The sequence below is a fragment of the Rhipicephalus sanguineus genome, chromosome 1, assembly GCF_013339695.2.
Source record: "Rhipicephalus sanguineus isolate Rsan-2018 chromosome 1, BIME_Rsan_1.4, whole genome shotgun sequence".
NCBI lineage: Eukaryota > Metazoa > Arthropoda > Arachnida > Ixodida > Ixodidae > Rhipicephalus > Rhipicephalus sanguineus.
Window position 1 is genome coordinate 40,982,038 of NC_051176.1, and position 22,304 is coordinate 41,004,341.

A 22,304-nucleotide genomic window follows, 5' to 3' on the forward strand; every position below is an offset into this window, starting at 1 on the left:
CACATAAGCACTTTTTTACTGTTGGTGTCAAGGCATCTGCAAAAATGGTGTCTTGTCCTTGCTGTGGCATCTGCAAGTATGCTACAGATTTTCTCTTGAAAACGCCTCCCAATAGTAGCCTGCTGTACCTATAGTCCTGGCACTTTACAGCACCTCTAAGGACACATGGTTATTGTCAGTGAAAGTCATCTGTGTCTGCTTCTGACCATGAGGACGTTTGCCTGAAAACAAAATATGCGTTTACTGTGCGAATTGTTCAAAAACGTTTTCCTCCTATTTGATTCCAACTCTCCGATTTCATTCAAACTCATTACTTCTATGAGGGGAAAGTTGCCGTGACCTTAGTATTCAAGTAAGTGGCTGTAAATGCCTGGCCGCTGTCTGTGGTCCTCACCCAAAATTATTGCAGTGCACCTGTGAGATGGCCGGTAATCTCGGCGCTTGAACTACACGTTTATGTTTTCTAGCTTACAAAAACTCCATATTTAGTAACAAAACTCTCTCAGGGCGCATTCATTTGCCATTGAACGCCAACTTTTTGCCCTAAATGCCTTTTTTGAAGCTCCCAGTTATAATCAGTGTTCCATAGTTAAAGCTCCCAACTTCTCTACTTGCTCGTTCATGCTCGATGCTCATTTTCAGCTTGGACTGAAACTAAAGTCAGGTCTTTACAAATATTGCATAATCCACATACGCAGAGGTGCATCAGTGCATAAATATGTACCCCATGCCCTGAATGGTATCTCGTAGGCTGTTGCAGTAAAGAGACGTCTTTTTTTTACTAATAATGATCATGCCATTATTGAGGTTTGTCGGGGGTTCAACGTCCCAATGTGACGTTAAATGTGACGCCCCACATTTAACGTTCCACTCTGACGTCCCACCATGCTGTAGCACTTCTTAAGGTCTTTTCATCTTCGGAATTCAAGTTGGCAGATGGTGCCAGTGAGCGTGCGTGCAACTAGTCAGCAGTGTGACAAGATTTTAATGTTGCCGCTGATGACGAGGAATTTTTTGCTGCAACTACAACTTTGGCCAAAGTGGACCATGGCTCATGATATGTTTGGCAACACAAGGTGACGTACGAGGGCGGTCCGATAAGTACTTAGCCTCACCGCGAGAGCGCGACGCTATCGCATGAGACATATACTGACGCTCTTTTTGAGGGACACATGCAAAGGTCCAGTCAAATTGGACTCGCGGTTTTGTTTTGGCCGCTTGAGGAAGCAGGTGATTTTCGATTGTCCGTTAAAAGTGGAAAAAGCGCAATATCGGTCAGTGATTCGATTCTTGTTTTTGGAAGGGAAATCGCGCAGCAAAATCAAAGAGCAAGTGGATGCCGTCTACGGTGAGTCTTCTCCTTCGATGGCAACCGTCAAAAATTGGTTCAACGAGTTTAAACGTGGTCGCACGACAGTTTTTGATGAGCCTCGCCCAGGGGCCCCGCAAACGGCTACCACGGCCGATAACGTGGCAAAAATCTACGATCTCGTATTGGCAGACCGTCGAGTGAAGGTGCGCGAGATAGCTGAGACAGTAGGCATCTCAAAAGACCGCATGGGTCATATTCTGCATGAAATTTTGGGCATGAGAAAGCTATCGGCGCGATGGGTGCCGCGACTAGCGCGTCGGTGAGAGCACTTCAGAACAGTGTTTGAAGCTGTTTAAGCGTAATCAGAAGGAGTGACCGTCGACGAAACATGGATCCACTGGTACACACAAGAGACCAAAGAACAGTCGAAACAGTGGACTGCACCCGAAGAACCTGCTCCGAAGAAGGCGAAGACTGCCGCATCGGCCGGAAAGGTGATGGCCACTATTTGCTGGGATTCTCAAGGTGTGATCTTCGTCGACTACCTTGAGAAGGGCAAAACGGTGTCAGGACCCTACTACGCCGAATTACTGGGCCGATTCGACGCGGAATTACGAAAAAAACGGCCACATTTGGTGAGGAAAAAGGTACTCTTCCACCATGACAGTGCGCCAGCTCACACCTGCGCCGTCGCCACGGCGAAATTGGTCGAACTGGGCTACGAAGCTGGGCCCCATCCAGCGTATTTTCCAGATTTGGCCCCGAGTGATTTCTTCTTGTTTCCCAACTTGAAAAAGTCACTCGCCGGACAAAAATTTGAGTCGAATGAAGAAGTTATAGCCGCCACAGAAGCCTACTTTGCAGCTTAGGAGAAAACGTATTTTTCTGACGGGATCAAGAAGTTGGAGGCTCACTGGGTCAAGTGTATAGAGTTGAACGGGGACTACGTTGAGAAATAAATCGACACCATTCCGAAATTTTCGTTTTTCTTTTGAAGGCTAAGTGCTTATTGGACCGCCCTCGTATAATACCTATTTTCCAAGTGGTTCCAGATATACCGCAGACATGCCGAACAGCAGGCCAAGGGAAGCTTGTACCTGTTCCATCACTGGCGGGCGCCTAGAAGCACTGGGGATCGAACCTCGCACCATCCACATATGATGCAGATGCTTAAATCACTAAGCTGCAGGATAAAAATCAATACTAAAGCAGTGAAACTTTGCTGCAGAGTAGTGGTTAACATTTATGCTAGATTGGGTGATTTCTGAGAAGGAGCAATATCTGTATAAACAACATTTATGGATAGCCTTGAGACCCCAAACTTTAACCTTTAGAACGGGCATAACTTCTGTAATGTATTTTGGAAATTACTATGGTTCTAGGTACAAGCTCATGAGTAGCTTCATTACTGCAATATTCAGCATTGTTTTTTCCTGATTTTGGTACGGGGCACTTTTTGGTATTAACCCAGACCATGGAAGCAAGGCTAAGAAAAAAGCAAGGAAAGATAATCCAAAAGTATTCAGTTTTACAAAAAAAAATCATGGATTCTGAATGGAATGTTTTGGTAAGTAGCACAATTCCTGACTGCATTTTCTTGAGGTAGAAGTATTGAATACAACGGACCATAGTAGCTGTCCATCCTAGTACTATAGCAAGTGAACTTCACATGTTAAAACTTCTGGCTAAAGTCTAGCTTTATAAGTGCACAAAAATAAAGGCAACAGTCTAAACACATTTTTTTTGGGCAGCTTGGTTCGCTCTATGCCCGAATAGCCCGAATAGCAGGAGCTCTGTATGGATGCAAAATGTTGCATATACAACCTGGCCTAAAACTTTTTTGCTGGTCAGTGTTGCTATGAAGACACCTCAAGTTAAAGAGAGGGAATGTTGGCTTAGAGGAACAAATAAAACCGTGAGGAATAAACTAAGCAAGCCTGTGCCATTTTGTTCTCAGACATTCTACTTATGGTTTTTATGCTGTTAGAATACTGATGGGTGCATTGATTACGTTGTCATTTGGATAGCTTTCCTAGCTTCATTAGTTTTTCACCTGTTATTGTTAAATTCAATTTCACACAGTCTTGTTGGCGTCAGTCTACCTACTTCTATTTCATTACACGCATCGGAAGTTGACAATAGTTGATGTGCAGTGACCTGAGAGCAGCTGCGTTACCTGTTTAGGAGGCGAAGTGTTTTGTAGACTTCATGCAATGTAAATAGGGGGTCATCGTTTTGCAACTAGATTGCAGATGAGGCATGTGTCAAATAACTATTCTGACTTTGGCCCAAGCTAGGTTCCGCTTGGAAAAGTGGTAAAATTGCAATTAGCAAAAGTATCAGTTATAGAGCGACTACCTATGCAATGGTATTCATTGTATGCTTACAGGCGGCATCAGAGAAATGGAATTGCAGAGTTTTTAAGTAAAAATTTATATAGAATTTTTTAGCGCTTTGAAATTTTTTGATGATAATGTTTTATTATTTGAATCACGAGAAAGCTTCAGAGGACGATGGAGCAACAAAAAAAGTGGAGCACTAGGGTGGGCCTAACAAGGAGTTTGAAGAGAACCAATGTTCAACTGGTAAGGAATAGAACATCAGTTAACCATGAGACGTGAAAGAATAGAACTGATAAATAAATACATTTGCTTTGGCCATGCAGTTACGATTACCCATTACCGTTAAGAATGAAATAATTAAGAAGCTATGATTCGTGTGAAATAACCTCGCCGGAACTCAGAGTCGCGGCTTTCCAGTATCTGTCAGGACGAAAGCTTGCAAAAGCTATATCTTACCACTACTCACCTACAGTGAAACCTCGGTGATACGATCACAGTTCGTACGAATTTTGGTGTGATACGAACTTTTCGTTGGCCCCGGCCAAGGCCCATTGGCCTGCAATGTATTGGAGTACGGTTCTCGCGAACCGATTTTCACCCAGCGACGTTTGATACGAACGTACGCTACCGCACAGATAAGAAGAGGTGCTGTTCGCGCTGTCGCGGAAGACGCACCAAGCAGGTGCGAGCGCGGGAACGCAAGCGTGGGCATGCGCGCCGCACCGCCGAATTGTCAAAATTACGGTGTAAGAAAAACACTTTTTTTACGGTCATAATGAACCTTCAGAGGCACGTCATAGCATGCGAGATTGTGTGTGCGAATCTTTGAGGCTCTTATGCGCCTCCGTGTGGCTTCGCGTTTAGATTACAGAGGGCATTAGAGCCATGCTTTTTTTTCTAACGCGTCGACGCGGATTGCTGTCGTTGTACTGTGTTTATACGTGCCTGCCTTGTGCATCAGACATCCTATGAAAGGTGGACGAGGCCCGAAAGAAGGCGAGCACGGTCTTGGCCAAGGAGTCAGGCCTTACAACGTCAACATGCGCGACCGTTGAGGTCGCACTTGTGCGGGCACGGCCGTAAATCTCCCAAAAAACATTCCCAACACTTCCGGGATAATAAAAACATAACACAGGACCGTGGTTCTGTAATTTTGTGGCCTTGATCCATCGCGTGAAAGCGCTTCTTTTGTTACTTTCGCTGCAGTACTTTCTTGTGATGCAAAAAAGCACACTAAAATTTGGAAGGGGATACTGCTGTCACGGGTCAGAACGCACCTGGTTCATAAATTAAATATGCGCGCACAGGCCGTATATGTACGGGTGCTGGTATGATTGCCGACATCTACAAACTTAATTGACAATCATTCAGGGTTCTTCCTGACGTTGATGCGGCCCTGAAAAACAATAAATGAAAATGCACGCCAGCTTTCTTTTGTCGCATGCTAATTTTCCATGCTTTCTGGTGATACGAATTTCGGATGATACGAATATTTTAGGTGGTCCCCTGAGATTCGTATCGCCGAGGTTTCACTGTATATAGGACAGGATAATAGATGGGGTTGAGATCAAATGAAAGATTAACATGAAAGGGCCGGAAGAGAACCGAATAACCTATGAAATAAATGCTAGTAATGATATGGTTGCTGAAACCATGAAAAATATATTAATGGGCAGTACATTAAGTGTCAACAAGATAGAGAGATCGTCACTTTAGATGAAGGTGTGGATTCGAAGCAATAGCAAGTGTTGTAGCGGCGACAGAAAGGACATGGGAAGCTGAAATGATTAAATCTAGGGCGCTGAGGCTGGCGCAGCTACTAGGTCACGGTTAATAGAAGGAATGTTGGAGATGCTTGTTTCAGAGAGGACATGTTTAGGCAGATCATAGAAGTAAAACACAGACAGAGGTACTCAGACAACTGTCTCTTTATAAACGATTTCTTCTTTCATATAAAGGTGCCATCAGAAGACCAACGTCTGAAATCACTCTACTCTTTCAATGCTGTATTGGCTGTGGCCGCTGAATATATGCTAACAGCCTGAGTACTGTAACTTAAACCTCCATGGCCTATAAATCACATCGTAGGTAGTGTTCTTTTTTGCAGATTTTTGAAGACTTAAAAAAGTAGAAGGTGGATCAAGCTGTTACAAAGAGGTTATGATAAAGTTATTTCTTTTCCCTGGAATGGACATTTGCCAAATGCAGAATCCAGGTGTTTGGAGAATTTTAATAAATAGCAGTATCGCCCATTTCCACTGCATTGCCTTCCTGCACAGCATATTTACGCTTCACATTTTTACAGCAGTGTCCCAAACCAAGCATGCATTTTTTGGGCTTTGTCTGAGTGCCATAGGTACCGGTATAGTAGAAATACAGCAGCACTGCAACTCTGTAAATCAGGTCGAATGAATTTAACACTTTGAAATAGCGTGGGCATTGAAGACCGAGAATATCTTTTGTGTACATTACGAATCACCTAAGTTAACACATCTGCACGACTTCCTATTCAGTAGTATGGGCAGACAGTTACCTATACGTAAAAGGGATGTTAGTCTTCATTTTGCAAAGCAAAAGCTAGAAAACCTGCAAAACGCCGTTGTGCTCATTTCACAGGCCGCGTCATATATTACGGCCCAAAGGTTAGAAAGTCTGAAAATCTTGGTATGCATGTTTCACAGTAAACTAGATGTTTTACAGCGGGCTACAACACGAGAAGACGTTGCTGCTCAGGTTTTACACACCACCGTGTAACGATGAATATACCGTGTAACCACCGCATATTTAACAGCTTAAACACTAGAAAACACAAAATCTGTGCAGCGTAGATTTTACGGGCTGTGGTTTATTTTTATTGGAATACTGTGGAGTGAAAAAACAGCGGCAAGATTTTTTTCTACTCGATATCATTATATAGACAGCCTGCATGCCGTAAACTTGAACTGCGGGTCACAATTTTTTTACGGTAAAAGTTTGGCAGCATCAGCTACCAGTGCTTTCACCGTGAAAACTACGGTGAACTTTTTACAGTGATACCATATAGGATAGATCCAAGAGCTCCCTTTGGAACGTTTATACCAACTGGCTGGAGTGGAATAAACTTGCGAATGAAATTCTATAGATGGACGTGATCCTCTCGTGCTTTTAACTACAACGACCATTCAAAGGTGTTTGCAAGACTTAGATTTAAGGCACGAAAGGAACTGTATTGCGGAAGAATTAGAAGTTTCTATTACGTCAGTAGGTGACCCTTGGTTCTTCGGGAAACTCTTTTCTGAAGCATTGGTTGCTTGCAAATATTCGATAATACTTGGAAGGCACTTGAACATTTCGTTATAAATGCTAGCGGCTGGTTGGGCTGCACTTTTCGGTCTGTTCTAGCTAGGGATAGTAACGCGTTTGATTCGCAGGCTTCGTTATAAGCCTCGTTTAGCGCGTCGTGCGGCTAATTTCTTTCAACTAACGTTACCTTTGGAATGCTTAAAGTGGTGAGCGTAGTCATTGTCGTCGCTACAGATCCTTCTTTTAGGCCTAAAGTAATCGAGCTATTGTTGGCTGCTCGCGAAATGTGGTCGCAATAGTAGAGAAAGCAGCAGAACTCGAAAGGTGGATCACAGATATTCTAATCTGGAAATCCAGGGTGTTCTGAAGAAAGTGAGGGCCTTGCTACTATTAAATGCAAGCATTTCTTAGCGAACGTCAGGCACTTTGGCCATTTCTATCTATCTATCTATCTATCTATCTATCTATCTATCTATCTATCTATCTATCTATCTATCTATCTATCTATCTATCTATCTATCTATCTATCTATCTATCTATCTATCTATCTATCTATCTATCTATCTATCTATCTATCTATCCGCTACGTCTGGGCGCTCGCCTGGTCGTCTCCATAACTTGTAATATACCAAAATTAGCATAGCAGGGGACTAGTGTGTAATGCACCTGACTGACTGGTCATGACATACATACCGCAAAACGCCTGTCGCGTAAGTCATGAAACCCTGTGCCCCAGTCATGTGTGGCATATACCCGCATACCACAGCTTATGTTACGCTGGTATGTGCCACAGGTGATTCCCAGTCTCAATCAACAAGCCGCGAACGTACACATTGAAGCGCAAGGCAAGTGAGGGAGCTGAATATAGAACAGCCCTGGAAGACGCTCGACTGCCATCCACTCGTTCACGTGGTCCCCTAGAATGACGCAGTGTTCTCTTTATTTCTTATGAGGCTGGGCAATGGCCTCATGCTGACCTAGTATGACGTCAGATTGAGAGCCGCTTTGTGACACGGGAAGAAGCCGCCGCTGCGTACCCTGACGGCAAGCGGCTGTACCACACAGCAATGCGGACTTCGACCGCTATTACGCACGTTGCCTCGAAACTGCGGACAACGTGTTACGTCATCCCGCATGCGCTAACATAACTGGCTATAAGAAAGAGCAGGTACACAGGGATGCCCTGACCAAGGTGGCCAAGATTAACGCAAGCGACATGGGTGGCCTGTCGGCCTCAATTTGCCTGACCATCGGCAAGCCGTACGTGATCACAACCAACATCGACGTAAGCGACGGCCTGGTTAATGGAAACATGGGCACCTTATGATACATCGAGCGTGACGAATATGGCAACCTTGTGCGACTGTGGCTTGCATTTCCAACGTCCGCAGTAGGTATAGTCGTCCCAGGCAGCATGAAGCACATCACTACCGCACACCCCTTAAGAGAATTGAAATGGGTGCCCGTGATAATGAATCAGAACCACGATATACGCAAGAAAAATACAGTTTCCCCTTGCGCAAGCAAATGCCATAATTATGGTATATAAGTCACAAAGGGCCACATACGCCAAGTTTAGGTAGGGGTATAATAAGCGCCAACCACTGAAGTCGCTCTACGTAGCACTTTCCAGGGCTACCAGCCTCGATGGCCAATACCTCACTAACGCAAAATGTGACTTCTGGTTCCGACATGTCGCCGGCTCTATTGACAGACAGTCTGTCGACGACATGACCCGGCTGGCAAACAGGCCTCTATACACTGTCTTGGACTGGGCTAGGCACCTTATTTCGATGCCACAACCACAGGAATCACCTCACGCTCGCCGCTTTCAACGTACAGTCTGTACAGGCGCACGTGAACGACTTCGAAACACACGCTCTGCTCTCAGAAAGTGCCAGTCTGAGTGAGCCCGGGTGAGTAATATTTTGGTGAGTCTGAGTCTGAGTGAGTCCGGTTGAGAAAAATTTTAGTCAGTCCGAGTCCGAGTGAGTCCGGTTAAGGAAAGTTTTGGTGAGTCTGAGTCCCAGTGAGCTATAAGCACAAAACCTACTTTTTGAGTGAGAATAAGTCAGCTCCGCATTTTTTGCCGACCTATGGTGATGAGTACTGAACTTCAAGATTACTATAAGCCTTATGTCGGCTCACGTTTATACTCACCTCTACTCACACATACTTCAACGTACCAGCGTCCATACAACACCTCAATATTTATTGATTAGAGGCGTGAGCGACGGGGGGGGGACGGGGGGGGGTGGCATAACCCCCCCCCCTCAAGATCTTTCCACGAGATGTTCTTGATAAAAATATAAAAATATCATGTGTGAGGCATCTCATTCAATAAAAATGTCCTTATTATATTGCAACCGCTGACAACCTGCGTTGTCACCACTGACAACCTGTCAACCTGTGCGACAACCCAGAGGGTTCTCTTTCAAAACCAGGCCTGCAAGAGAAAGAAAAAGGGAAAGGAAAGCGCAAGAAATGATGCCGAAAAGAAGCTTTGTAAGAACAGTTCTCGCAAGTTCTCGAGAATCAAGAAGAGACTCGCAAATGCAAAAAAAAAGAACAGGTGGCTCGTAAGAAAGCGCAAAACTAGGCAGTTAGCGAAGAGGCATTTGAAAGGAAAATTGAGTCTCTTCCCCCCAAACAGCAACTCGCTGTCATGAGCTGTTTCCTTGCTGCACGATCGAAGTCGGCATGCAATACAACGACGAGTGGATTGTGGAATGCATCATTATGAAGATGCGAAGCCCGAAGTTATAGGAACATCACCACAAAGAAGCCATTATGGAACTGCCTGCGAAGGTACCTACAGCGTTTCAAGGGTGGCTTTGGCCTCAGATGGTTGGAAGAACTTTATTGTTTGTCCGGCAGATTAACGGCCCGGGCTCAGGTCTCCCATGTCGGGACGTCAAGGCCTTGCCTCACCGCCGCTTCGCGGGCCTGCTGGACTGCCCAGAGTTGGTCGGCGAGCTTGGAGCTGCGCAGAGCGGCTTCCCACCTCGCCGAGAGAGCATCGGGATTAATACGTTTGGCTTTAGCCTCGCATTCCCAGAGCATATTCTTAAGCGTAGCTGTGTCTGTCTGGCAGGCCTTACAGATGCTGGTGTTATAGATCTCGGGGTATATTCGGTGATATAGGAGTGGATTAGGATAAGTGCTAGTTTGCAGTTGTCTCCAGGTAACCGCTTGAGCTCTGCATAGATTGCCACGAGGCGGAGGGTAGGATCGCCGGGCCAAGTAGAAGGTCTTGGTCAGTTCGTTGTATCCCGTAAGTCGATCCCGGTCCGCGAACTCTTCGACAAGGCCAGCTCCTCCCGCACGGGTTGTTGCGTCGCGTGAGGCGGAGTGCACTGCCTCGTTAAGGCTGGGGAAGTGCGGGCAGACTTCACCCAATAGGGCGGGAAACGAGATCAAGGTAGCCTGAGAAACATGGCCGGCATTCGCGAGTATACGAAGGGCGCCAACATTTGTAGTGCCTTGACTCGGAAGACGAAGACCATGGATGTTTACAGTCGTAATGGTGGCCTCGTCATCGACGAGATCAAACTGTCCGAGCATCTAAATGAATAATCAGCTGGTGAGTACAGCTTTGCAGTCGATATTATTGGAAAGTTCTGTGTGCATAGAGAAATGATCGCCACGATTTCGCTCATGAGAAATGTATTACGAAAGATGCGTGCGCGCATAAGGTGCATGCTCTGAAAAGTGCTTCTTTTTTTGCGGTAACTCAAGCGAATAGTCGCCGTCGCCGACATCTATGTTGTGCGTAGATTTAGGTCAAAGCGCTATAAAATCCTATATAACACCAAACGCGCTGTATACAGTGCATGCGAAGGGGAACCGAAATTGATAATTGTTTTATGCGCGCCGTCTTCCCGTGCTCAATGTCGCTTCATCGGATGTCCGCTGTGCAGGACTTTTCACGAAAATTATCCAAAAATTCTCAAATTAATGGAACTGCGATGTTTGCTCGCTACCTTCGCGATTGTTTTTGCTGTGGTGGGCCGACTCCTATCTGCTTAACTTCGGCATTAATATTAGCCTAACGTCGACTCAGGTTTACACTCACGTCTAATCACATAATTCAAGGCACTAGCGTTCATATGCGAGTTCAATATTTATTCATCAGATGCGTGAGTTACGCATGGCGAAACTACGGGAATTGCGTGATAAAAACATATCGTGTGAGTCATCTATTAAAATAAAAAGTCCTTACTGGATACCAGCCACTAATAAGTCGCATTTGAAAGTACGAGATGAAAAGGTGCCAAGTGGAGCAGCGAAAATGCGAGATATTGGCGTTAAAGAGCAGTGGCACCATAATAAAAAAAAAAGCTAATCATACGCTTACGGACTCATGAGTCGACTCACACAGACTCACCCAGACTCAGATCGAGCCGTGAGTCTGAGTTAGCGCGAGTGAGTAATATATTGGTGACTTTGAGTCCGAGTGAGTCCGGTCGAGAAAAAAATTAGTGAGTGTGAGCCCGAGTGAGCCCGGTGGAGGAACATTTTAGTGAGTATGAGCCCGAGTGAGCCCAAAGGGCAAAATATATTTCGTGAGTGAGTCTGAGTGAACTTGACATTTTTTGCCGACCTATGGTCGGCTGTGGCTCGGCGTAGCGTCTTTTAACTCATTCAGCTATCGGATGCGTATGGCAGATTCATCAACGTGCAATAACTGGAAATATGCAGAGACTATCGATCATCTCTTGTGCCCGTGTCCTGAATTTCAACACCATCGCCGGACTCTCCAGAGTGCCTTCAGGAGACTCAATTGATGGTCGGCCTTCTACTGAGGGAAAGATTTTGGGAGTCTGGCTTCACAGCATATCAGCCCAGAAAGCCACACGAGCCCTCCTGCTGTACTTGAAGGCAACAGAATTGAGCGACCGCCTGTGATACACTGCTCTGTGTTTTCTTGTGGGTGTTGTGAAATGTGCCTCTTTCTTTCTATTTTTTACTCCCTCATTGCCCTCCCCATGAGTAGGGCAGCTATATGGAATCTAGTTAACCTCCCTGTCCATTCTCTATTCGTTCTCTCATTCTCCTTTGTGCAAAAAAAGAAGTTCAGCGGAAGATGAAGCGTGGAGGAAACGTGCGCACGGAGGCTGCGACCGCCTGTTCGAGCCTTCGATTGCACGTCCTGTGAGAGGGGATTGGCCACACTTATCACCTTTGCTTCTTTATCTGCGGTAGAATTTTTTTTGCTGATTTTTCAGGAGCCATCAATGCCGGTCTCCGGTCCCGGCCAGGGCTCGCCCTGGTCGGCTAATCGCCCTGCTGACTCGGTACCACTGGAGTGTTTCCTCAAGAACGTCGTAAGCAGTTTGCCTGTCGCGCTTGTGCCCACTGATGGTGGAACCATTCGGTTGAGTGAAACGGAGGTGTTTCAAGAAGAGCTTCGCAACATAACCGGGCATTTTCTGGACATCTCGGAGGTGAGGCGCTTCGGCAAGACTGGTATACTATGTAGGTCTTCAAATCTTCAATGCTTAACGGACTTACTGGCCTCCATGAGATTTGCGTTCATTGCTGTTCGCGCTTTTATCCCCCCTCATCTTGCTTGCGTGAAGGGCATTGTTCGCGGTGTTCCAACTAACATTAGTCCTGAAGCATTCTTAAAGATGGTCTCTCCGGCTGGAGTGATATCTGTCTACAGATGCACCAGACCTGTAGGTGATACGCGAGTCCCTACTGAAAGCGTCATCGTTACCTTTGCCGGTCTCACACGCCCCACTGAGCTGAAGGCCTGGCCTTATCTGTTCCGTGTAGAGGCATTGACACCTCGCCCACTGCAGTGCCGTAACTGCTGGCGCTTTGGACATAGTGCCAACGCTTGCAGGTCCTCATTGAGGTGTGCGAAATGCGGTGGGGCACATGCCGCAGCAGATTGTCAGGTAGACAACTGCAGGTGTTGCCTATGTGATGGAGCACATACAGCCACGGACAATAGCTGCCCAGCTCGTGAACGTGAAACACAAATTCTAGATATTGTGGAGAAACGCCGTTGTTCTCGGTCTGAGGCAACATCCTTCATTAAAGAGCGCGAAGTGGGGTACGCCGCTGCTACGGCACGCCAGTGTGGGTCCATTGAAGCGACGGTCGCTTCCGTAGTGTCGGCAGCGATAGATAAAGCCATGCCGATGATTATGGAACGGCTTTTCAACACCTTTGCTGAAGGTCTGACCGAGATGCTCGCCGCCAGGTTAAACAGCCTTATTCCCTCCTTCGGTGCACACACTACCACGGTTCAGGGTGAAGCTGGGTACCTCGACAATGAACAAAACAATCGGTGTCAAGAAGATATTCCCCCAGAAAAGCTCATCAGCTCTCAGTCACCGTTCCCTGCGGGGCCCAGTGGGTCATTTGGTGACATGAGGCTTGGTAATATCACTCATAAACGACGCAGTGCTCCATTGTCTCGAACCAGTTCGCCAATGTCGAAACCTAAAAAAGGTACTACTGATAGCAACAACGAGCAGGACGTTTTGCGTTCTGCGGTTGAGTCAACTATATTAAGTCCACCATAGCGACTGTAAAAGTTCTCCAGTGGAATTGTCGTTCCGTATCTTCCGCTTACACAGATCTTATTTATATCATACAGTAAACAAATCCTAATATAATTTTACTTCAAGAGTCTTGGCTTTCAGTAAACCAAAAATTTACTCTGAATAATTTTCGAACTTTTAGACTGGATCGGCCAGGTAGAGGAGGTGGATTGTTGGCCCTAATCTCTTCAAAAATGTGTCATAATGTTACTGTAACTTTTGAACATATTTGTCCGGATTGTGAACTGTTAGCAATAGATTGTTTGTTACCTGACTCCTACAGGATTACAGTGATCAATGCGTACTTTCCAAATGGAGTAAGACGCACAGATCACCTAGATTGTGTCATCAAGAATTCTCCTTCAAATTCAATTTTATTGGCAGGGGATTTTAACTCGCATCACACTTCTTGGGGGTTTAAAACAGATGGTTGCGGCAAACGATTGTGGAATTGGTTACAGGATAATAATTTTCGTTGCCATAACTCTGGACAAGTTACCTTTCTACGCGGGATAAGCTCATCAACATTAGATCTGACTTTTTCGTGTGGCCAGTTTATAATTTCATCGTGGGAAACGTTTGATAATGGGACGAGTAGTGATCATGTACCGATTACCTATGAAATAATGCTACCACACCTCACCTCTGGTATCCGGCAACAACGGTTCATCAACTATAAAATTTATGAAACTGTTTTAAATTCTGCGCTTTCGTCATTGGGAGGACGTGTCGGACAGCAACGGGCTGCTTCAGTAGTAGCGAGTCTAAGTGACTCTGTTCAGCCGGCAGAGTTTTCTGTTAAATATGGCAGCACACCGTCAAGTTCGGCTTGGTGGAATGAAGACTGCACGCTTGCGTATAGGCGACGTAAAGCTGCTTGGAAACGTTTACGCCACAACCATACGCCGAAAAATTGGGTTGACTATAAATTCCACGCAGCATTGTTTAAGCGTACAGTCGCTACAGCTAAAGATAAACACAAATCAGACTTACATTCGCATTTATCGAAACCTGATAAAAGATCTGCTCTGTACAGATTTTTACGGAACAAAAAATCGACACAGGTACCAGCGTATTCGCATTCAGTAGTGCTGTCGCCTAAAGAGGCAACCGATTTGTTAGAGGGCATCGCGAAAGGACTTGAAGCGAGTTTTGCTTCATCATGCTTGAGACCTTTGGCATTCAAAAGCTCAACCTCGGACTTTCGGGAAGTCACTATGGAGGAACTGGCAGATGTCATACTAACTGTAAACCAAGCGGCTCCCGGTCCGGATCAGATTACAAACTCTATGATTAAATTGATATTTAATTCCCACCCCGTTGAGCTTTTGAATATTGTTAACTGCTCCTTACAGCACACATGGATTCCAAGTGCATGGAAAATTGCTAAAGTTGTGTTGCTGCGAAAAAATCAAAGCCTCGGATATGTCCTGGATAACATTCGGCCAATTTCGCTTACTTCAAATTTAGTTAAAATAATTGAAAAAATTCTTCATAGCAGGCTCAGTGAATTCATCACTCGTCAGGGTATCCTTTCGCCAAGGCAAGTAGGATTTAGACAGGGGTGCTCTATATGGTCGGCTCATGTTGATTTGGAAAGCCGAATTTGCCTTGCAAAAGTATCTGGTGAGCTTTCTGCATTAGTCACATTAGATATTGCAAAAGCCTACGATAGCGTGGAACACAGTATCTTGATCTCAAGATTAGTGGACTGTGATGTGCCTAAGTACATTATATCTTGGGTTCAGGAGTTTCTTTTTGAGAGACAATTCTTTTGTTGCCACGAGGGAATTACTTCTGCCTCATATAAGCAAACAAGAGGTGTTCCGCAAGGATCAGTTTTGTCACCTCTTTTATTTAATATCTTATTATCATCAATTCCAGTTCATAAAAATGTTCCTCTTAACGTCTACGCTGATGATATTGCTTTTTTCTCGTCATCCCGAGATATCAATACTCTGTATCAAATCTTACAGTCGTACTTGAGTGAGCTTGAGGTATGGCTTGACGGGCTGTCTTTTTCGCTTAATGTTAGCAAATGTGCTCTGCTTGTATTTCCTCTATCCGTTCCCGTATTTCTTTCACTGCATTATCGAAATGAACCGATTCCACAAGTAACGGCACTAAAATATCTAGGCATTCTTTACGTGGAAAAGTTAAATTGGCAGCAACAAATAGAATCAAACACCCGTAAAGCAGAAAGCGCCTTAGGATTGCTACGCCGGTTTTGCAATAAGAATTCAGGGATGCGCAGGGATACGTTACTTATAATATACAAACTTTATGTACGCCCAATTCTGGAGTTTGGTTGCGTTCTGTTTTCCGGAAGTGCAGAATACAAATTAAGACCTCTTATAATGTTAGAAAGGCAAGCTCTGCGGCTGTGTCTCGGACTACCTAGGTGTGTTGCGAACAGCGTGCTTTATTTGGAAGCTCGAATCATTCCGCTTGATGCAAGATTTCGACAGCTGACCGTGCAAACATTTTTAAAACTCTACGATGCGCCCCTCTCCCGTTCACAGACACTTTTCATCAAATCTCCAGATTCTTTCTTTAGGCGCCCGTGGCCTCGTTATCAAAGACCCCAAGTCATTTTCGTCGAGTCTCTGTTGTCTAATCTTCACGTTTCCCTTCAGCATTTAACTCCCCAAACCCTATGTTCGATGCCAGTTGACTTAATTTTCGATGACATTTTTCCAAAAAATGCTAAATTACTTCCACAGCATGTTCTGGAGGGCCTCCTTCAAGACCATCTCAGTCATTTTCCTCATTATGTGGTAATTTCGACGGATGCAACGCAAAATCTTCAGAAGGCTGGAGTAGGCATTTTTTCTCATCAGCTTAAGTGGTCTTTTGCGCTCCGTTTGCCTGACTTCACGCCAATTTATCTTGCAGAATTCCTGGCTATTACATTGGCTCTTCGGAAACTAAATTCTCAGCAATCAAAAGCTATTATTATTTCGGATGCTTTATCTGTTTGTACACATTTAACGTCCGCAAAGCAGTCTCCTCTTCTCAGGATATTTTGGTCTCTTGTACCGCGTAGCCTATCAGAAGTTCGGTTTCTTTGGGTCCCCGGGCATGCTGGAATTGCACTAAATGAAACCGCTGACTCGCTCGCTTCGGCATCGTTAAATTTCCCGGTGGTACTAGTAGCTCCACAGTTTTCTTTTATTACTGCTGAACGATTCAAGCGTCTATTAATCTTAAAAATCAACGAAACATCGCTCCTACAATCTGAAGAATTTCGGCACTTGCAATTCACATGGAACACCGCAAACTGCCTTTCCCGTCAATGTGAGGTGACCCTAACAAGCTTTCGCTGTAGAGTTCCTCGGTTAAATTATTATCTCCACAAATCAGGATTTTCATTAACTAATCTATGTGCAGTTTGTAATGAACCGGAAACAATAGATCACTTTCTTCTCACATGCCGCCGTTTCGCCTCACTGCGCCGAATAATTCTTGAGAGACCGATTGGCATGCTCGGATTGGTAGTTGATACACCCACCCTTTTATCGATGGAGCCAGTCAGTTGGGTGCGGGCCGCAGTGTTATTCTGTCAACGCTACATAAATTCATTCAGGCAACCGGAAGGATACGCTGCTAGTGGTACCGCCAGTTACATCCAATTCTTTGAGCCCCTTCTTTATTTTTGCTAATTTGTTTATATATTATGGTTTATCGAAAGCTTCTGCCCCTTTCACTTTTTTTTTTCTTTAAGGAATGTTATTATAGTTCTTATCTAATTTCTCTCTTTTTTTATTTTTTAGCAAGCGTTGTGTAATCCATTTACATTATAAAGTACAGTGTGGCCAATCCCCCTTGTGGGTATGAGCCAAGATCTAGGCGACAAGACAAGACAAGGCAAACGTTTCAACATGGAGCCTTGTCTTCGTCAGGGCCCTGACGGAGACTATAGTCGCCTTGTCGAATTGTTGCGTTGAGCGACATTCCCTTTTCGAGAATTACTCTTCACTTCATCCTTGTGTTTCATTCTGTAGAGCTAATTGAGACGACGCCTAGATATTGCACAATGGCTGTGCCAGACCCTCAGTTTTGTCATATTGCAATGTTAGTTCTTTTACAACATTTTCGCGAATGATGACCCGTGCAACAAGACTGAGTTTTAGAAGGTTTTATACTATATAGCTGCATTTTAGCTTCCGCGATATTTTGTGTTCGTTTGCCGCTTCAGTATAATGTTACCTAGTCGCATGGCATATATCATTTTATGGTTTGTACGTCTTTATGCTGTACGGGAATCGTTGCTGTTTTGCATAATATATTACGAAATCACCACTTTTTTCTGCTAACCTATTGAGCTCTGTAATAGTAATTACAGAATAACGTAACTGTACTCACTATAACAGAGGGCTTCCTATAAACGTGCACTTATTGCATGCACAGAAACAAAACAGCAGAAAAAAGGGACACTGTATGACGTCTTAAAACGTTTCAGAACGTATTTTCAAAGACAATGCAATGGGATATTTCAGGTATCCGGCAATGTGTTTTATAGAATGGGATGTTTTGCGACGTTTTTGAAAGGTTGTCTAGGTGGTCTCAAAAACGGATTCTAGCCGGAGATTAGACAAGATATACGACGTCTTCTACACTTTCAGCTTCTATTCTGTGGCGTATTCTAGACGTTTTTATCGTCTCGGATAAACGTTTATACAAGGTCGATTATCCGTTTTGTGCTACCTGGGAAACGATGTTTATGAAGGCTTTAAAATTTCATCGTCCCACTTTTCACCGTCGGAGTATGCGCAAATAGACGTCAACGTGCCTTTGATCACAACGGATGTGAGCTCCCAAGATGCTTGGTCGACTTTACTACAGCGCCGCCCGCTTCGTCTTCTTCGGACACTGCACCTATAAGAAGAGCATCACCCGAGCATCCCTTTAGTGGGCGCGTCGGCTGGCCGCTCGTGAACAGGATGAAAACACCTTCCTCGAGGAAGGCGATTTTGACGAGAAAGCCTGCTCTGCTATTACCAATGTTTTTAATGAGTGTCACGATGTGTCTCTAAGAAGGATAAAACTAGAAGCGAAGCGTCTCTGCAAAAATGTAGGTCTTAGTAGTTTGTTCCGTGAAATTGACGACGCGAAGACAGATAGCCTTCAAATCATGTTTAGTGCAAAGACGCACAAACCCGAGTGCCCTTTAAGGGTAATAGTTTCAGAGATAGGGTCTTGGCAGAAGAAGTTAGCAGTTTTCTTGCGAGAAAGGCTCGGCATTCGTAATATTGACGACCCATTTTTGGTAAAGCGTTCCGAGGAAATCGTAGATTTCCTGAAGGATAACGCAGACAAAAGCTTGTTGGCTTGCTCCTTTGACATAAAGGACCTATATTATTCCTTGCCTCAAAACAAACTAATAGCATGCGTAGAAGAGTCCATTGATGACTATGGCGCGGTGCCTTTTCAGAATTCGGCTGGGATATTAGTTCAATGCTTTTTGGATTTGCTTCGTTACTACCTTCGTTCGACTTTCGCCACTTCGAATGGGAAAGTTTTCCTTCAGAAGCAGGGCGTCTGTATCGGCTCCTGTTTGGCGCCGATACTAAGCGATATTTTTTTTAGCCCACCATAACAGGAATCTGGCACGCGCCCTATCGGAGCAAAGGGTGGTCAAAGTTTTGAGGTACGTGGACGACTACCTCGTCATGTACGAGCCGAATGCACACGTATCAGTAGATGAGCTCAAAAAGGTTTTTTTCTGCTAGCCTTAGTCCACTCATTCTAACAGTTGAAGAGCCGTCTGATAAGGTGCTGCGGTTCTTGGACATTGAGCTTGAATTCACGGACCAGCACACGTGTTGGGAATATAAACCCAGAGCCAATAAAACCCTGTTGCTGTACAGGTCCGCTCACTCGAACCTCGTTAAGAGGAGTATTGCTAATCTGTGTTTTGGAAATGCGCTGAAAAGGTCCTGCCACCATAAGATTCATGAGAGTCTAATGAATCAGTCGGTGAGGTTATCGGCAGCAGGTTTTCCGGAGTCGGTACAGGTGTCTGTTGCCGTGAGTCTTCTTAAAAGATGCCGCTTGGACGTTAACCGCCTGGACGCACAGGCGAAGAGTAAGAGCAGAGTAGCAGTAGTGCCCTATCTGCGCAGAACGGCGCACAACCTGAAGAAAATGGCTAATCGCGTGGACATTAAAGTAGTGTTTTCTGCGCCCGAAAAACTGGGCAGGATATGTCGACTAAAAGACCCGCATCGTAAGCCCGCTGTAGGATGTTCCAAAACCATCGTGATCCCCTCGTGGACTGTGTACAAGAGGTAGTATACCAGCTCCCGTTGACCCGTGGAAATAAGTACATAGGTCAGACGGGAAGATGCCTTAACGACCGACTTCGCGAGCATAGGTTAAACGTTACTAACAAGAATAATTACGGTCATTTGTCTGTGCATTGTTTGGAGTGCGGTTGCGCACCATCGTATGCTTGATGCACTGTTCTGGCAAAGCACAAAGATAAAGACGTGCGGGAGATTATTGAAGTCCAAGCTATCTCTCGCAATAGTGACACGTGTGTGGGCGCACCGTCAATTGATCTTTTGGATAGGGAGAGGGCCTTTCTGGTTGGCTATAGTGTAGAATGAGGTGGCGCACTGTGCATGGATAAATAGGTTGCCGTTTCCTGGAAATAAAAGTGCTGAAGTTAGCATATTGTGGTGTCGTCTCTCCTTCGTCCTTGTCTGCTAGCGCTGAAGATGGTTTCTAATTCAGGATGTCAAACCCGTTCTTCTATTTCACGCATGTGAAAAACAAGTACCCGTCAGTTAAATCTAGTGACCGATGTTTAATTCAGCTCACGTGCCCACGTCGCTTGTGTGCTTTGTTTCACTACGCGAAAAACATCGTGTATTCTTCTCTGATGCTTTGTGGTAATGTAGAGCCCACTCCAGGGCCTGAAACGGAAAAGATGCTGCGTGAACTTCTTGAAAGTAAAAAAAAACAATGCATAAGAAACTAGAGAAGTTGGAAAACAATCTTAAGAATGTCGAATACTCAGTGGCAATGGTTAAAGAACTCGATGCTAAAATTGTGCACTTGGAACAAGCAGTGACAAAGTTATATACAAAGTTGACTGAGCTCGATGACAGGAGCAGGCGGAACAATCTTCTTGTCTTCGGCGTTTCGGTGCCGACTGGGGACAGCAGAATCACTAGCGCAGAAAGTGCGTGATGATATATTTCGAGATACATTAGAAGTCAAGGTATCCTCTGTAGAACGAATTCATAGAATTGGCCGTCAGCGTACTAACAAGCCACGCCCTGTGATTTTAAAGTAGTTTGACCATCGCGAAAAAGTTTCCATTCTGAGCAACTGCTACAAATTAAAGGGAAAGAACACATCAGTCTCGGATGATTTCTCGGCCGCCACTAGAGAAGTTCGAAAGTGTCTTTGGGATAGCGCGGCTGATATCAGGCCAGATGAGACTAAGGTAAAACTAGTCTACGATGAAATAAAAATCGGCAGTTAATTGTACGACTGGGAGGAAACTAAAAGACACGAGCACCGAGTAATCAACGCCGAGGAAACAGGCGGACAACGGGCCGTCAGCTTCACGCAGGCGTGAGAACCGCGGAATGAAATGAAGGTCTCAAAAATACATTCCCATGCCTTAACCTAAATGCCCAAAGTAAAATAAAAAAAAAAACAGCTGACCTGGAAAGCATATAGTCGCCGCTCACAGCCCCCATGTAATAGTTATCACAGAAACGTGGCTGCATGGCGACATAAGTGACTCGGAAGTCGTACCGCATGGATACCGTATCTACCGCCGGGACCGTGACTCCCGCGGTGGCAGCGTTGCTGTTTCGTACATGGACTCGATGCGCGTTACAAGACTGTCAGATATTACCAACATTGAATGCGTATTGGTGAAAGTTTACTTCGATGATTTCCATTTTGTAATTGCCAGATTTTACCGCCCTCCGAACAGTGACGGTACTTTTTTTGAGGCGCTTAAGAAATTCGTGTGCAGGAACCGCGCTTCTAACCTTGTACTAACTGGCAATTTTATTATTCCACTAATTAACTGGGATGGTGATTTTCCTGAAGCGCTCTGTGTTTCCGCTGAGCCACTTGTAGACATTGTTTTACTACACGGCCTATCACAACTAGCAAAAGCGCCTACAAGAATACAAGGTGATAGTCAATCAGTTTTGGACCTCTTTATTAAGAGTGACAGCGTTCTTGATCGTGACCCGAGAGCTGGAAATAAGAAAAAAAATTCACAGCATATGCACGGGTGGATGATGAGGAGCTTGGGCGAAGCTCCTGAAGCAATCATGGTTACACCGTGAAATCTTCAGTGGTTTCGCCCAGCAGTAGTCAAAGCGATAGCCCAGTACATCATCAAAGACGTGACAAACACTGTATATATTTATACAAGATATTTTATTAATGGTAAGTGGTAGCTAGACGTGGCTTCCGTTCCCCCTTCATCATAACGGCTTTATGGTCGGTGAAGTGATGGATCGGTGATGGGTCGTAGTCGGATGTTTGCAAAGACGAAGTAGTGGGCAGTTTGCAAAGGTGGCTTCCGTTTCCCCTTCATTATAACGGCTTTATGGTCGGTGAAGTAATGGATCGGTGATGGATCGTAGTGGGATATTTGCAAAGACGAAGTAGTGGGCAGTTTGCAAAGGTGCTTACGCCGGACAACGGAGACGTGGCAAGGTTAGGCTAAGAGGAGCTTCACCACTAAAAACGAAATCAGAAAAAAATTCCAGGATGGAACGAGGTTCGAACCTGGGCCCTTTCGTGGGAGCCCAGTATTCTACCTCAGAGCCC